Here is a 17,082-nt window from a genome sequence, read left to right as displayed (position 1 = left end):
CCCGTGGGAGCGAGTCCCCCATTCTCCCCCCACTCCCCGTGGGAGCGAGTCTCCCCATTCTCCCCCCCCCCCACTCCCCGTGGGAGCGAGTCCCCCATTCTCCCCCCACTCCCCGTGGGAGCGAGTCCCCCATTCTCCCCCCACTCCCCGTGGGAGCGAGTCCCCCATTCTCCCCCCCCCACTCCCCGTGGGAGCGAGTTCCCCATTCACCCCCCACTCCCCGTGGGAGCGAGTCTCCCCATTCTCCCCCCCCCCCCCACTCCCCGTGGGAGCGAGTCCCCCATTCTCCCCCCACTCCCCGTGGGAGCGAGTCCCCCATTCTCCCCCCCACTCCCCGTGGGAGCGAGTCCCCCATTCTCCCCCCCATTCCCCGTGGGAGCGAGTCCCCCCATTCTCCCCTTCACACCCCGTGGGAGCGAGTCCCCCCATTCTCCCCCCATTCCCCGTGGGAGCGAGTCCCCCATTCTCCCCCCACACCCCGTGGGAGCGAGTCCCCCATTCTCCCCCCTCTCCCGTGGGAGTGAGTCCTCCATTCTCCCCCCACACCCCGTGGGAGTGAGTCTCCCCATTCTCCCCCCTCCCCCCGTGGGAGTGAGTCCCCCATTCTCCCCCCCACTCCCCGTGGGAGCGAGTCCCCCATTCTCCCCCCACTCCCCGTGGGAGCGAGTCCCCTATTCTCCCCCCCACTCCCCGTGGGAGCGAGTCCCCCATTCTCCCCCCCACTCCCCGTGGGAGCGACTCCCCCATTCTCCCTCCACTCCCCGTGGGAGCGAGTCCCCCATTCTCCCCCCCACTCGCCGTGGGAGCGAGTCCCCCATTCTCCCCCCCACTCCCCATGGGAGCGAGTCCCCCCATTCTCCCCCCCACTCCCTGTGGGAGCGAGTCCCCCATTCTCCCTCCACTCCCCGTGGGAGCGACTCCCCCATTCTCCCCCACTCCCCTTGAGAGTGAGTCCCCAATTCTCTCCCCCCACCCCCCGTGGGAGTGAGTCCCCCATTCTTCCCCCCAACACACCGTGGGAGTGAGTCCCCCATTCTCCCCTCAGCTCCCCCATGTTTGGCAGTGGGCACCCAGATGATGGGCCGAGTGGTCTCTTTCTGTGCCGTTAGCCTGCAATGATTCTGTGCACGCCGGTGACTCTACATGTATAATCCCCTGGTACTAGATTCCAATGTGACCACCTTTCAGAGATCTTCCCTACAAGTGACACATTCATGTTTGGATTAGGCGCAATCCTTCCAAAGAAGGACAGAGGCTGATTGTATCAAGGAATCGAGGGTTGTGCTGGGGGTAGGGGTGGGTGTTCTTGAGGACGGTTCAGGGGCAGTAACTGTGGCCAAAATCGGCCGCCTCTCTCCACCCGGTTTTCAGTTCAGGCCCTGAACCGAGATCAATGCTCTAACGTGAGATGGAGTCAGATCACCCAGGGGTGGGAGCAGTTGTTGGGCCACTTGGCCCCTCTAGTCTGCTCCGCCATTCAACGAGACCTGGTCATCCTCAGCTTCACATTTCTGCCTTCCCCGTTCCCCCACCCCCGTCACCCGTCCTGATTAAAGATCTTCCCATCTCAGCTTGGACTATGCTCAATGACCTCCACAGCACTCTGTGGTAAAGAATTCCACAGATTGTATCGGAAAGAAAGGATTCCTCCCCGTCTCTCTCTTCAAATGGGCGACCCCTCATTCTGACATTGTGGCCTGGACTGTCCCTGTTTGTAAGGAACGGACGCGAGATTATCTCCCTGTTCCAGCGGTTGTGGGGAATGCGAGGAGTGGGGATTGCTTTGAGGAATTTTTCCATAAACGCAAACAGGACCGATTTCAATCTGCATCGTATCCCGTGCTCCCCACAGGAATCGCTGAAGAGCTTAGTTCTGTCGGGCATCAACAACAACCACAATGCTCTGACTTCATATAGCGCCGCAATAAGGGAGTGTCTCTGAAGGGACAATTCATGAGAGGAATTTCACCCCAGTCCGTTTGTAACCGGTGTGTGTGTTTTTGCGTGTCTGTCGGTGTGTCCGTGTGCGCGCCCGAGAGAGTCTGTGTATGTGTATTGTGTGTGCATCCGTGAGTGTGTGAATGTGTGTGTGTGTTTGTGTGTGTCAGTGTGCGCGTCTGCGTATCTGTGAGAGAATGTGTGAATATCTATGTGTATTTTGAACGTTTGTGTATATGTGTGAGTGTGTGTGTGTCTGTGTGTGTATGTGGGTGCGTATATGCGTGAATGTTTATGTGTGTGTGTGCATTTGAGAATGTCTGTATGTGTGAGTATGTGTGTGCATGTAAATGTGTGAGTGTTTGTGTGTATGTATATGTGTGAGTGTGTGTGTGTCTGTATGTCTCTGTGTGTGCATATGCGGGTATATGCATGTGTGAATGTTTATGTGCATGTGTGCGCATTTGAGAATGTCTGTGGGGGTGTGATTGTGTGTGTTGTGTGTGTGCATATACATGTGTGAGTGTTTGTGTGTGTATATGTGTGAGTGTGCGTGTGTTTGTGCGTGTGTGCGCGTGTATGAGTGTGTGTGTGCATGTACACGTGTGTGTTTGTGTGTGTATATGTGTGAGTGTGGGTGTGTTTGTGCGTGTGTGTGTGAGTGTATGTGCGTGTGTGCACGTACATGTGTGAGTGTTTGTGCGTGCATATGTATGAGCGTGGTTGTGTTTGTGCGTGTGTATGTGTGTGTGTATGTGCATGTGTGAGTGTTTATGTGTGTGAGTATGAGTGCATGTGTGTGTATGTGCGTGTTCGTGTGTGAGTGCATATGTGTGTGTATATGTGTGAGTGTGGGAGTGCATGTACATGTGTGAGTGTTTGTGCGTGCATATGTGTGAGTGCGTGTTTGTGCATGTGTATGAGCATGTGTGTGTGCATGTACATGTGTGCGTGTTTGTGTGTGCGTCTGTATGAGTGTATGTATGTGTGTGCATGTACATGTATGAGTGTTTGTGTGTGCGTCTGTATGAGTGTATGTGTGTGTGCATGTACATGTATGAGTGTATGTGTGTGCATATGTGTGAGTGTGTGTGTGTTTGTGTGTAGGAGTGTATGTGTGTGTGTGTGCATGTGCATGTGTGAGTGTTTGTATGTGTGTGAGGGAGAGTGTGTGTGTGCGTATGTTGGAATTGGAACTCAGATAATAGATTCTTTCAGGCCGTCATCGCCAGTGAAGCGTTGGAGCATTCTGTTGTGTTTAATAGAGGCGCGTCTCAATTGTACAAATTCTGCGGGACCCTTGCCCGCAGAGCTCAAGTGGAATTTATCATTGATCATCTGCCAGGGTATTTCAGGTGTGGGACTATTCTATTAGAATGGGGCTCAAACACACAGCACAATTAACTTGCCATTACATCAAGCGTTTAATAATTCACTTGGATCTGTCCTTGGGACTTGGGTTTTGTTGGCTGGACCCAGCATTTTTTGCTCGTCCCTAATTGCCCCTCGAGAAGGTGGTGGTGAGCTGCTTTCTTGAACCGGTGCAGTCCACGTGTGGTGTAGGGACGTTTAAACAATGCTGTTGGGGAGGGAGTTTCACGATTTGGATCCAGCTACCGGGAAGGGAAGGGCCGATATAGTTCTGGGTCAGGATGGAGGGTAACTTGCAGGGGTTCAGCGTTCTTATGAATCCCGCTCCAGTGAAATTTGAAGAGAGGGCTCTTTCAGAATTCAGATTCACTGTTTAAACCGTTAAATGAAAGCAAAGAGCCGTTAAATGAAAGCAATGGTGGAAATCTGAAATCAAGACAGAAAGTGCTGCAGACTTTATAAAACTCTGGTTAGGCCCCATTTAGAATACTGTGTCCAGTTTTGGTCCCCATACCTCAGGAAGGACATACTGGCACTGGAGCGTGTCCAGTGGAGATTCACACTGATGATCCCTGGAATGGTAGGTCGAACATACGAGGAACGGCTGAGGATCCTGGGATTGGACTCATTGGAGTTTAGAAGATTAAGGGGAGATCTAATAGAAACTTACAAGATAATACATGGCTTGGAAAGGGTGGACGCTAGGAAATTGTTTCCGTTAGGCGAGGAGACTCGGACCCGTGGGCACAGCCTTAGAATTAGAGGGGGTAAATTCAGAACAGAAATGCGGAGACATTTCTTCAGCCAGAGAGTGGTGGGCCTGTGGAATTCATTGCCGCGGAGTGCAGTGGAGGCCGGGACGTTAAATGTCTTCAAGGCAGAGATTGATAAATTCTTGATGTCACAAGGAATTAAGGGCTACGGGGAGAATGCGGGTAAGTGGAGTTGAAATGCCCATCAGCCATGATTGAATGGCGGAGTGGACTCGATGGGCCGAATGGCCTTACTTCCACCCCTATGTCTTATGGTCTTAAACTCAGCAGGGCCTGTGAAGAAAGAGAGAGAGAGAGAGAGAGAAAGAGCGAGCGCGAGAGAGAGAAAGTTAACGCTTCGAGTTCAATGTGACTTTAACGGGTTGTTTGACCAACACTTTTGTGTGTGATTTTGACTGTTTAAGTCATCTCCTGTTATCACCCTCCATCCTGTCCAGTCATATTCCCTTGGGTACCCTCCTCCCGCCGACTAAATCTAAAGGTATTGAACGAGAGCTGACTATGACCCGACATTTGGCGAGCGGCTCTCACTGGATCAGTCTAGAGATGGGGGTTTGACTTGAGACGGGAAAGGTAGTTGCAGTCAGTGTCTCGTGTTTCTCGTTGTATTTTAACCGAGGCGTGTTACCCGCTGCTCACTGGAAAATTCACCGCGCAGTTCTGTCTCTTTGTAGTAGATACCAGCCTCCTCATGTTTACAGAATTTGCAGCAGCAGTATACAAGCCATTCGGCGGTGGAGACATGGGCGATGGGTCGAGTGGCCTGTTTCTGTGCTGTTAACCTTCAGTGGATTCTATACTGTCCAGATATCCCTTGGGGAGCAGATTCCAATATGACTGCGATATTCCCTGTCAAATAACACCGCCCCATTTGGATTATGTTGAATGCAGCAAGAGAAGGGCCTGGGCTAATTGGATCAAAGGGTTAGCATTGCTGCCTCACAGCGCCACGGACCTCATCCTCGGCGGCTGTGTGTGCGTGTAGAGTTTGCACATTTTCCCCGTGTCTGCGTTGGTGTGCTCCGGTTTCCTCCCACAGTCCAAAGATGTGCAGATCATGGTGGATTGACCATGCTAAATTGCCCATAGTATTTAGGGGATATGTAGGTCAGGTGCATTTATCAGGGGTAAATGTAGAGTAATCGGGTAAGGAATCGGTTACGCTGAAAATGTGTTGCTGGAAAAGCGCAGCAGGTCAGGCAGCAGCCAGGGAACAGGAGAATCGACGTTTTCGGGCATGAGCCCTTCTTCAGGAATGATCAAGTTCCCTGGATGCTGCCTGACCTGCTGCGCTTTTCCAGCAACACATTTTCAGCTCTGATCTCCAGCATCTGCAGACCTCACTTTCTCCTTAAGGAATCGGTTAACCCTCGGAGGGTCGGTGTGGACTTGTTGGACCAATGGCCTCTTATTCTAGAATGGAGAGGAGGGGTGGGTGTTGCTGGGTGATTATTCTGGGGCAGTGACCCCTGCGTTTTTCTCCCCGTAACCCTTCCTGATTGAAGACCCTCCCATCTCAGCCTCCACAGCCTCATGGGCTAAAGAATTTCATCTCTCCCCCCGGAGAGAAGCAATTCCACCCCCATCTCTGTCTTCAACGGGCGACCTTCATTCTGACATTGTGCCCCCTGGTCATAGACTCGCCCTGTTTAAAAACAAAACTGGGGTAGATTCACCTTCATGTTCAGTGGGGATAGAGTGGGATTTTCTTAGGACATTGTCTCCGAAGAGAGAACCTATGAGAGGAATTTCACCCCAGTCTTTTCATAATGCGCGATTGTGTGTGTGTGTGTGTGTGAGAGAGAGAGAGAGAGTGTCTGTGTGTGTGTGTGTGTGATAATGTGTGTGTCTGTGTGCATTTGTGTGTGTGTGAGAGAGAGTGTCTGTGTGTATTTGTGTGTGTGTGAGAGAGTGTGTGTCTGTGTGCATTTGTGTGTGCGTGTGTGATAGAGGGTGTGTCTGGGTGTATCTGTGTGTGTGAGAGAGAGTGTGTCTGTGTATCTGTGTGTGTGAGACAGTGTGTGTCTGTGTGTGTGAGAGTGAGTGTATGTCTGTGTGTATTTGTGCGCGTGAAGAGTGTGTATCTGTGTGTATTTGTGTGTGAGAGAGTGTGTCTGTGTATTTGTGTGTGTGTGAGAGAGTGTGTCTGTGTGTATCTGTGTGTGTGAGAGAGTGTGTATCTGTGTGTATCTGTGTTTGTGAGAGTGTGTCTGTGTGTATTTGTGTGTGTGTGAGAGAGTGTGTGTGTCTGTGTGTATCTGTGCGTGTGCGTGAGAAAGTGTCTGTGTGTATTTGTGTGTGTGTGGGAGAGAGAATGTGTCTGTGTGTGAGAAGATGTGTGTGGGTGTCTTGTGTGCGTATCTGTGTGTGTGTGAGAGAGTGTGTGTGCTGTGTGTGTGTACCTGCGTCATTGCTCTGTGTGTATGTGTCGGTGTGTACGCGTGTGTGTGTCTATTTATCTGTCTGCTGTGTGTGTGTATCGCTGTGTGTGTGCGTGTGTGTCTATTTATCTGTTTGCTGTTTGTGTGTATCGGTATGTGTACTGAGGGCAAAGTAAGCTGAGTCTCGGCTAGCAAACGAGGCTGACTATGACCCGACATTTGGTGAGCGGCTCTCACTGGATCAGTCTAGAGATGGAGGTTTGACTTGAGACGGGAAAGGCAGTTGCAGTCAGTGTCTCGTGTTTCTCGTTGTATTTTAACCGAGGCGTGTTACCTGCTGCTCACTGGAAAATTCACCGCGCAGTTCTGTCTCTTTGTAGTAGATGCGCAGCATGTTTATAAAATTTGCAGCGGTGGACTATCGGCCATTCGGTCCCTCTGTTCCGTGCTATGTGTTATTGATCCGCATAAACTGTCTCCAAACTTCTGTTATTCCGTCTCCTTGTATTTCTCTCTCCCTCCTGTGTTTATTCAGCCCCAATGCATCTTTGCCAGTCCCTTCCACCACTCTCAGTGGGAGTGAGTTCCCCCAATTCCTCCCCACTCCCCTGTGGGAAGCTGTTCCTCCCGAATTTCTGCTTAGAATCATTTGTAACTGCCTTACATTGACCGACTTCTGGCCCCAAAAGTTTGTCTGTGCGTGTCAGAGATGAAGGGAGTGACTGATTTTGGGAATTAGCGAGTCCTGTTCAAAATCGGAGGACAGAACCGCAGGTAGACAGGTGAGTGGATGTGTTTGTGGGGGTTAGTGAGGGAAAGGGTTGGGGGTGGTCTACGTGTGTGTGAGTGTGCGTGTGAGAGTGGGAAGGGTAGAGTTGCGCGTGTGTGGGCGGGTGTTGTGAGGGAAAGATGTGGTGGAGATTTGTGTGTATAGGGCAGAGAGTGGGAACGAGGTGTATAGTAATGGGAGGTGTGTATGTGTGTGTGTTGAAGTGGTTGGGAGAGTTTTGCGTGTGGAGAAGGGGGTGGGAGGGGGCGATTGTGGGGCAAAGGGGTGGGGGAGGGGTGTGTATGGGGAGAGAGTGGGGGAGAGGTGTCTTTGTGGGAAAGAGATGTGTGTGAGGGGGAGAGGGTGGGGGAGAGATTTGTGTATGGGGGCGATTGTGGGGGAAAGGGATGGGGGAGAGGTGCGTGTATGGTGAGAGAATGAGGGAGAGGTGTCTGTGTGGGACTGAAATACGTGTGAGGGGGAGAGAGTGAGGGAGAGGTGTCTGTGTGGGAGAGAGATACATGTGAGAGGGAGAGGGTGGGGGAGAGATGTGTGTATGGGGAGAGAGTTGGGGGGAGAGGTGTCTGTGTGGGAGAGAGATGGGTGTGAGGGGAGAAGGTGGGGGAGAGGTGTGTGTATGGGGAGAGAGTGGGGAAGAGGTGTGTGTATGGGGAAAAGGGTGATGGAGTGGTGTATTGCAGGAGGAGGGGTGGGGTCTGTGGTGTGTGTGTAGGGAGGGGGTGGGGGAGGGGAAATGGTGTTATGGACCAGGCCAGATCCCATTAAAGTATTTTAAGAAGGGAGCCCAGACCCTAACTGACATTTTTTAAAAGGCAGATGTAAGGTGGATATTCCAGGAGAAATGCAGCTTTTAAAACAAAACTTATTTAAACATTATATATGAAACACGAGCAACAGAAAACAGAACTTAGAATAATTTAACTTAGTTGATAACCCAACCAATTATATCACAACTTAACGAAGAAGCCGTTCCAATGCCCTGCAACTTCCCGTAAAAACATCTCACGGGAAAACGTAAACTCAAACACAGGATCTTACAGGCAGGAGAGGTTTCAGAGAGAAAGTTCAGGAATGAAACATCTGTTGAAGCATGGAACCTCTTGTCACTGTGACTGTTTGTCTAGTTCTCCAGCAGGTTTCTGGACTGCTTGGTACAGAAACCAAACTAGAGAGAGAGATAAAGACCTGAACTGGGAGAACTGGCGACGCCCCTGCTATTGTTCAAAGTAACAATTTCCCGACAAAAGCAGCATCTCTACCTTTATGCACAACCTAACCTTGTTAAAAGGGGCAGCACCACTCCATTGGGGGAAGAGAGTGGATGAAAGGTGTATAGGGGAAAGGGGGTGATGGAAGAGTTGTATGTAGGGGCAAGATAGGAGATGCATGCGCGTGCGGGGGTGGAGCTGGGAGAAGGGTGTCTGGCCGAGAGATATGGGGAGAAGTGTGGGTGGGGTTGGGGATGGGAAGAGGGGTATGTGGGAGAGAGGTATAGGGGAGAGGTGAGTGTGTGGGGAGCGGATGGGGAGAGAGGAATGTGGGACAGATATATGGGAGGAGGAGGGGCTGGGGAGAGGGCTGTATGAGGAAGTGGTATGAGGGTGAGGTGTGCATGTGGGAGGGGATGGGGAGTGGAGTCTGTGGGGGAGAAATATGGGGTCGAGGTGTGTACGTAGGGGAGGAGATGGAGAGTGGGGTGTTTTGGGGAGAGATATGGGGGCGAGGTGTGTGTGTGAGGGAGGGGATGGGGATAAGGGTGTGTGAGGGAGAGGAATGGGGAAGGGGTGCGTTTGTGTGTGTTTTTGTGGGAGAGGGGTGTGTGGGGGAGAGGAATGGGAAAGAGGTGTGTGTAGGGGAGGGGAGAGGAATGGGGAAGGGGTACGTTTTGTGTGTGTGTTTTTGTGGGACAGGATGGGGAGGGGGTGTGTGAGGGACAGGAATGGGGAGAGGTGTGTTTGTGATGAGGAGATGTGGAGAGGGGTGTATGGGGGAAAGGAATGGAGGGAGGTGTGTGGGTGTGGGATAGGGGATGTGTGGGGGAGAGGTGTGTCTGAGGGGGAGGGTGTGGGGACAGGAATGGGTAAGGGGTTTGTTGTGGGAGAGGATGGGGAGGAGGGTGTTTGGGAAGAGGAATGGAGGGAGAGGTATATGTGTGTGGGAGAGGGGATGGGCAGAGGGGTGTGTGGGGCAGAAGAATGGGGGGAGAGGTGTGTGAGTGTGCGGACGGGGCGACGGGAGTGCTCTGTGTGTGTGTGTGTGTGTGTGTGTGTTGGGGGGGCGAGGTGGTGTTGCGGGCATGTAACTGAGGTCATGGAACACCAGCCTGTCCTGTGCCGAGCTCCCTGCACCGTAGGCGGCCTGTGGCTTTCACACTCGGCCCCAGAGTGTGACTTCACACGCTCTCCGCTCAGAGCCTGCGCACGAACAACTGGACCAACCGGAAATGCAAGGTACCATCGCCGCCTCCTCGCTGTTCGAGGGAGGAGGCATTTCATCTCAGTGATTCCATTACACCGTCCTCACAAACAACTCCTCACAACCGAGCCCCTCCCAGCTCACCCCTCCATCTCCACAACCCACAACCTCCCCCCCACCCCACCCCAACTTTCCATCAGGGCTACGTGGATGGAACCCACATCCTCCCCCTCAGACACACCTCTCCCCCACACACCCCCTCCCCATCCCCTATCCCACACCCACACACCTCCCTCCATCCCGCTCCCCCATATACCTCTCTCACCACAAAGACACCTCTCCCCCATTCCTGTCCCTCATGAGACAACGTGTAATCAACTTCCACATCTGTCCCCCTCCACTTCACCCCAGCGCAGTCCGTGCTCACCCTCTGCTACAGGGAGCCCTGCCTTCACTTTAGAGGCTTTCAATCAGCCTTTCAGATAATCAGGTCAGCTCAATGTATTCACTGTATCTTCCTCCTCTCCCTCCCTTCCTGTCCCTCCTACCCCTTCTCTCCTCTTCCCACCCTCTCTCATGCTCTCGCCACCCCGATCTCCTTTCCGTGCTCTCCATACCCCTTCCTCATCTCTTCCTATCTCACCCCATCCGCTTGACTTCTCCCTTCACTATCTCTCTATTCTCTCCCCACCCCCACCCCACCCCCTTCTTACTCTCCCCCATGTAACTCCGCCTCTCTCACCATTCCCTCCCCATCTCTCCTCATCCAATCCCTCCCCTCTCCTATCCTCATCTCATCCCAAACCCCTCTCTCTTCCTACCCCGCCTCCCACTTCTCCATCTCTCCCCAACACCTTCCACTCCCAACCCCAGCCCCTCCCCTCGTCTCCCTATCGCCTCCCAGTCCCTTCCGATCCCCATCTCTCCCTTTATCTCTCCATCCCCCTCTCTCAAGCCTCTCCCTAACCCTTTTGCTTTCTCTGCCCAACCCACATTCCTCCCCTCCTCTCCCTCAGTCCTCATCTCTCCACACCCCTCTCCTTCTCTGCCCACCCCAGCCCCTCCCTGTCCCCTCAGCAGAGAGACACAGACCGTGGCGTTGGGGGAGGGGGCGAATTCCCAGTTAGGAATAGCGAAAGCCAATTGCACTTTTAATGTGATTTTGCCTCAGTTGGGAAACTGATTCTTAGTTTTTGCATCTCCCTCAGCCCCAAACCCCAGCTCTTTCCCAGAATCCAAAAAGCTGTCGTGTGTGTTTGAGCTCAAAAAACCCTCTCAAAACATTGTACAGCAGATTTGACGTCTTTGAAAATGCCTAACTCACCTCAGGCTGCTGTAGAGCTTTTATCTTGGGTTAGAGGCGAATGGACGCAGGCAGTCAATGCTTGTTTCTGTGATTATAGCTAAACAAAGAACGCTGGATGCTAGAAATTATAAACCCCCCAAAAAAAGCATAGAAATTGTTTGGAAAACCCAGCAGGTTTGGCAGCATCTGTGGAGAGAAAGCAGAGTTAACGTTTCGTCTCCAGTGACACTTCTTCAGAACAAAGTGATACAATGCCACCATCTGCTGGCAGACGGACGCTACCGCAATCGGCAGCCTGCAGAAATACACTGAAGAATTTACTACTAGGGGAGGGCAGCATCTCACAACTCCCATCAAGATAACGGCATCAATACCGACACAAGTTCAGTGCAGAGATTAGAGAGGTGGGCTTCATCTCATTTACTTCTCTCACCTTCCCCCGACCCACCCAGCGAGTGCACCAACCTTTCCTTGCCAGAATCAGTTCTGAAGAAGGGTTGCTGGATCTGAAACGTTAACACTGCTTTCCTCTTTTCACAGATGTTCCCAGAACTGCTGGGTTTTCTTAGCAAATTCTGCTTTTGTTTCTGATTCCAGCGTCCGCAGTACTTTTAGATAAACTGGTGTCGACTTTGCTGAAGTTTGAAACCATTTTATATAGGTTGGAAAAAAAAATTATGAACGAATTCACCTCAAGCAGAGTGTACGGACAGTCTATAAACTGCAGAGGAAAGTACAACCAAGTATTTTGAAAAGGTGAGCAAGATAATTGACAATGACTCTCTCTCTCACTCACATAAGGACTGGGAGCAGGAATAGGCTGCCCGGCCCTTCCAGACTGCTCCGCCACTCAATAAGATCATGGCTAATCGTTTTGTGGACTCAGCCCCACTTACGCACATTTCACTATATCCCTTAATTCTTTTATTTTCCAAACAAAAAGCATCTACCTTAGCTTTAAAAGTGATTACTGAAGTAGCCTCAACTACTTCCCTGGGCAAGGAATTCCATAGATTCACAACCCTCTGGATGAAGTTCCATCTCAGTTCATGTCTAAACCTGCTTCCTCTAATCTTGAGGCCATGCCCTCTTGTCCTTGTCTCATCTACCAGTGAAAACATCCAATCTATTTCTATTTTATCGACTCCCTTCATAATTTCATATGTTTGTATAAGATTACCCCCCCTCATTCTTTTGAATTCTAATGAATATAATCCCAATCTACTCAACATCTCCCCATAAGGCAAACCCCCTCAACTCCGGAATCAACCCAGTGAACCTCCTCTGCACTCCCTCAGTGCTAGTATATTTTTTCTTAAATAAGGAGACCAAATCTGCACACAGTACTCCAGATGTGACTTCACCAGCATCTTGTACAGCTGTAACATTACCTCTCTACTTTTAAGTTCAACCCATCCAGCAATGAAGGACACAATTCTATTTGCCTTCCTAATTACTTGTTGTACCTGCAGACAAACCCTCTGCGATACATGCATAAGGACACCCAGGTCCCTCTGCAAATCAGCATGCTGCAACTTTTGACTGCTCACGTAATCTTCTATTTTGTTGTTACTCCCACCAAAATGACTTCACATTTACTAACATTGCATTCCATCTGCCAGACCTTTGCCCACTCATTCAATGTATCTATGTTCCTCTGCAAAGTTTCACAATGCTCTGCACACTTTGCTCTGCCATTCATTTTAGTGTCATCGGCAAATTTTGACACTGAACATGTGGTCCCCAACTTCAAATCATCTATATAAAGTGTAAATAATTGTGGTCCCAACACCGACTCCTGAGGCACACCACTAGTCAATGATTGCCAGCCAAAATAGCACACCATTACCCCCACACTTTGCTTCCTGTCAGTCAACCAATCCTCTATCCACGCCAATACTCTGCCCCTAACACCATCTTATGCAGTAGCCTCATGTGTGGCACCTTGTCAAAGGCCTTTTGGAAATCTAGGTACACCACATCCACTGGAACCCCATTGTTCACCTTGCTTGTAATGTCTTCATAGAATTCCAAAAGATTTCTTTTGAGATGCCCTGCTATTTCTTCATTGATAATAGACTCGAGCATCTTCCCCACTACAGAGGCTAAGCCTCACTGGTCTATAATTCCCCAGCTTTTGTCTACATCCCTTTTTGAATTCTGGCATCACATTTGCTATTTTCCAACCTGCTGGACTGTTCCAGAGTCCAGTGAATTTTGGAACATTATCGCCAGTCCACTTACTATTTCTTCCACCATCTCTTTTAGTACACTGGAATGCATTCCATCAGGACCAGGAGACTTATCCATCCTTAACTCATTTAGCTTACCCAACACTAACTCTTCTGTAAAAATAATGGTTTCCAGGTCCTCATCTAACTTCACCTCTTGGCATGTTATTAGTATCTTCCACTGTGAAGATCAATGCAATGTACCTGCTCAATGCCTCAGCCCATTTCATCATATCCCATAACTTACTGCCCCTTCTCATCCTCTAAAAGACCAAGTTTAGCCACTCTTCGTTTTATATATCTATAGAAAATTTTACTGTCCGTCTTTATAGTCTATGCTAGTTTTTTTTCTCATACTCGATCTTACTTTTCTTTATAGCTCTTTTTGTGGCTTTCCGTTGACCTTTAAAGTTTTCCCAATCTTTGAGATTTCTGCTGTTTTGGCCACTTTGTATGCCTTTGCTTTCACTTTGATAACCTGCCTTATTGCCTCCGACACCCATGGCAGATTATCCCTCCTCCTGCAGTCTTTCCTTCTCACTGGAATATACTTTTGCTGAGCACTTCGAAAAATTTCTTTGAAGGTCATCCACTGCTCATCAACTGTCGCACCATAAAGCCTCTGTTTCTAGTCTACTTTAGCCAGGTCCTCCCTCATTCTATCATCGTCCCCCTTATTCAAGCACAGGACCCTGGTATTGAATTTTATCTTCACACTATCCAGCTGTATTTTAAAATTCAACCAAACTGTGATCACTCCTTCCAAGATGACCCCTGACTATGAGGTCATTAGTTATTCCTGCCTCATTACGTAGGACCAGATCCAGGATAGCTTGCTCCCTCATCAGTTCCATTACATGCTGTTCAAGAAAACTATCACAGATACACTCAACAAAAGCCTCCTCAAGGCTACCCTGACTGAGCTGTTCGACCAATCTACATGCAGATTAAACCCTCCCCCCAATGATAATAGCTGTAGCATTTTTGCATGCATTAGTTATTTCCTTGTTTATTTCCCATCACAATGTGATGTTATTATTTGATGGCCTATCGACTATGCCTATCAGTGACTTTTTCTTCTTGGAATTCCTAATTTCCACCCAAATGGATTCAGCCTCATGCTCCATAGCACCTATGTCATCTCTCAGCATCGCCCTGATGTTGTCCTTGAATATCAGAGCTACACCACCTCCCTTGCATTCCTGTCTGTCCTTCCACATAGTCTGGTACTACTGGATATTTAATTCCCAGCCATGACCATTTTGCAACCATGTCTCTGTGATGACTATCAAATCTTATTGACTGACAATGATTTGTGCTGTTAACTCATCAACCTTGTTACAAGTGCTATGAGCATTCAGGTGAAATGCCTTTAAGCTAGCTTTCTTACCGTCATGATTCATTACATCTCTAATATCTCCTGAGTAATCCTTCATTTTTGCTTCTTTCATAGTCTGCCTTGAACTTAAACACACCTGCATTCATGTTAACCTGCTGTTTACCCCTTCATTTATCACCATACATCCTTTTCCACTCCCTTTCCCTTCCCCCGACTCGCAAGTTTATAGTCGCGGTGACCACTCTATTTATCCTTTTTGCTAGAACTCTGGTCGAGATCGGTTCAGCTGGAGACTGTTTCACTGGTACAGATCCCCTTCAGTTCCAAAATTGACGCCAATGTCCCATGAAATGTAATCCCTCTTTTCCACACCACTCCCCAAGCCACGTGTTTGCTTCCCTAATTTTCTTGTCTCTAAGCCAATTTGCACATGGCTCCAACAGTAATCCGGAGATTATGACCCTTGAGGACCTGTTCCTTAATTTCATTCCTAGTGCTCATTAACCCCCAAACAGGTCCTCCATCTTACCCTTGCCTATGTTGTTAGTCCCAAAGGGGACCACAACAACTGGATCCTCCCCCTCCAGCTCCAGTATCCCTTCAAGCCAGTCAGAGATGTCTTGCACCCTGGCACCAGGCAGACAACACACCATATAGGACTTCCGATCCGACTTGCTCATGCTCTATGAATACATGCTCTCACAATCTGTCTCTGTCACTACACATATTCTTGCTTGCACTCTCTCACACGCACTCACAGTCTCTCCCACACAATGACACTGTCTCTCACAGGCAAGCTCTCTGTTTCGCAGACATCCCCTCTCTCTTACACATGCATTCTTTTTTGTCCAGTACAGAGTCCTGCTTTGTCCCACCCTCTGAAAAAGTCAATGAGATGGGTTGTATGATATGGTCTACCAGCCTGTGGGACATACAGCCGATATACTTAACATCATACCATCACTGAAACCCATATATCACAGTATTTGATAATATGGTAGGTTAAAAATTGGCTTTTTTTGTGAAATTACTAGGATTCTCTTCGTGGAGACACAGACATCAAAAAGGTTTGCTGAATAGCTTTCAGCGTTTTATTTTCTGCTTCTCCCTTTCTTGCATGTTTCTAATGGTAATTATGCTCCTTCTGTGAAATATGTGTGGTCTCTCCAATTGCATCATTCATTACCTGATAACTGCAGAATACTTGTCATTATTACTGAGTTTATGCTGAGGCAAATCATCATTTATTATTTCTCAACGTCTGTGCTCGACCTCACCCATGTGCGCAGCATCATCTATATCCTGACTTTGGCAGCCAGCAACTGATGTGTCTGGTTCGTAATTAGCTTCATCTTTGATCAATTTGCTGCCCGAAAGTGAAATCTAAATATGACACCGATAAAGTCTGTTGACATTGTTCAAGGTACATTATCTTTTGTGTGAGAAGAATGCCTCCCTACTTTAGATGTAAAACACCAACTGAGAACTGAAAATTTACATTGGGGCTGCTCTAGAAAGTCAAGTTGCTATTCTGAGGCTGGATGAATGACATTTAAGTATAAAGCCTAATGAGGTGGGCAATTCATGTTCAAATCCTGCTACAGCAGACGATGATTTGAATTCAATATAAAAAAAACCTGGGATTAGAGTTTAATGAAGATCATGGAATAATAATTGCTTGAAACAGAAATATCTGTTTCACTAATAAACTTTAAGAAAGGAAATCTGTTGTCCTTACCTCATCTGGTTTACACGTGTCTTCAAACCCACAGCAATATGGTTGACACTTAATTGCCCTCTGTGAATAAATGCTAACCCAGCCACATCCCACGGAAGAATAAAATATAATGCAACCACTCTGTTGTATTTCTCTCATCAGACACTGCGGATCATGTCTGGAAACATGCAGCTGCGCGATTTAGCACGGGAGACAGTAGGGCAAGGGAATAGTTGCAGGGAAGGATCAGACAATGCCAGTAATTCGGATTGATAGCTGCTCAGTGAATTCACTCCCCTCTTTCTTCAATGCCTGTGTTTGCAATTGTCTGTCCGCAACCGGAGGTCAGGCCAAAATCCCAGCCGATCTTTTAAGTTCCCAATGGAACTGATCAATGAGTTCACGCATCCCTACCTCTAGCAGATCACCCACCTCACTGCTGATACACTCAACCCTGTCCTGTAGGCTCTTGACAAATTCCACCAAATAAAGTGATTCAAAACTAGGCCGCATGTTTCCCTGCCCAATCCATAGCCCAGTCAAACTATATCTCTGCTCAACACTGGTTCCCAGGCAAGTATATTTAAAATGTCCTCCTTTAGTTTGAATCAAACCATTTGCAATACACCCCCTCCTCCTCTCCACCCACTACCCTCAGTCATTAATTTCCCAGCTCTAGATACCTCTCAGATATATTCACCTTATGAATATAAGGCTGTTTGATAACCAGATGCTAAACCCATTGTCCTTGCAATCTGTTACTTGATCTACCATCAGCCAGAACATTTGGAATTCCACCCTACACTTTTTGACTGTCACTT

Source organism: Chiloscyllium plagiosum, unplaced genomic scaffold, assembly GCF_037043375.1.
Source record: "Chiloscyllium plagiosum isolate Xiang-an unplaced genomic scaffold, Cpla_swu_hap1 HiC_scaffold_50, whole genome shotgun sequence".
Taxonomy (NCBI): domain Eukaryota; kingdom Metazoa; phylum Chordata; class Chondrichthyes; order Orectolobiformes; family Hemiscylliidae; genus Chiloscyllium; species Chiloscyllium plagiosum.
This window is presented reverse-complemented; position numbering follows the sequence as displayed.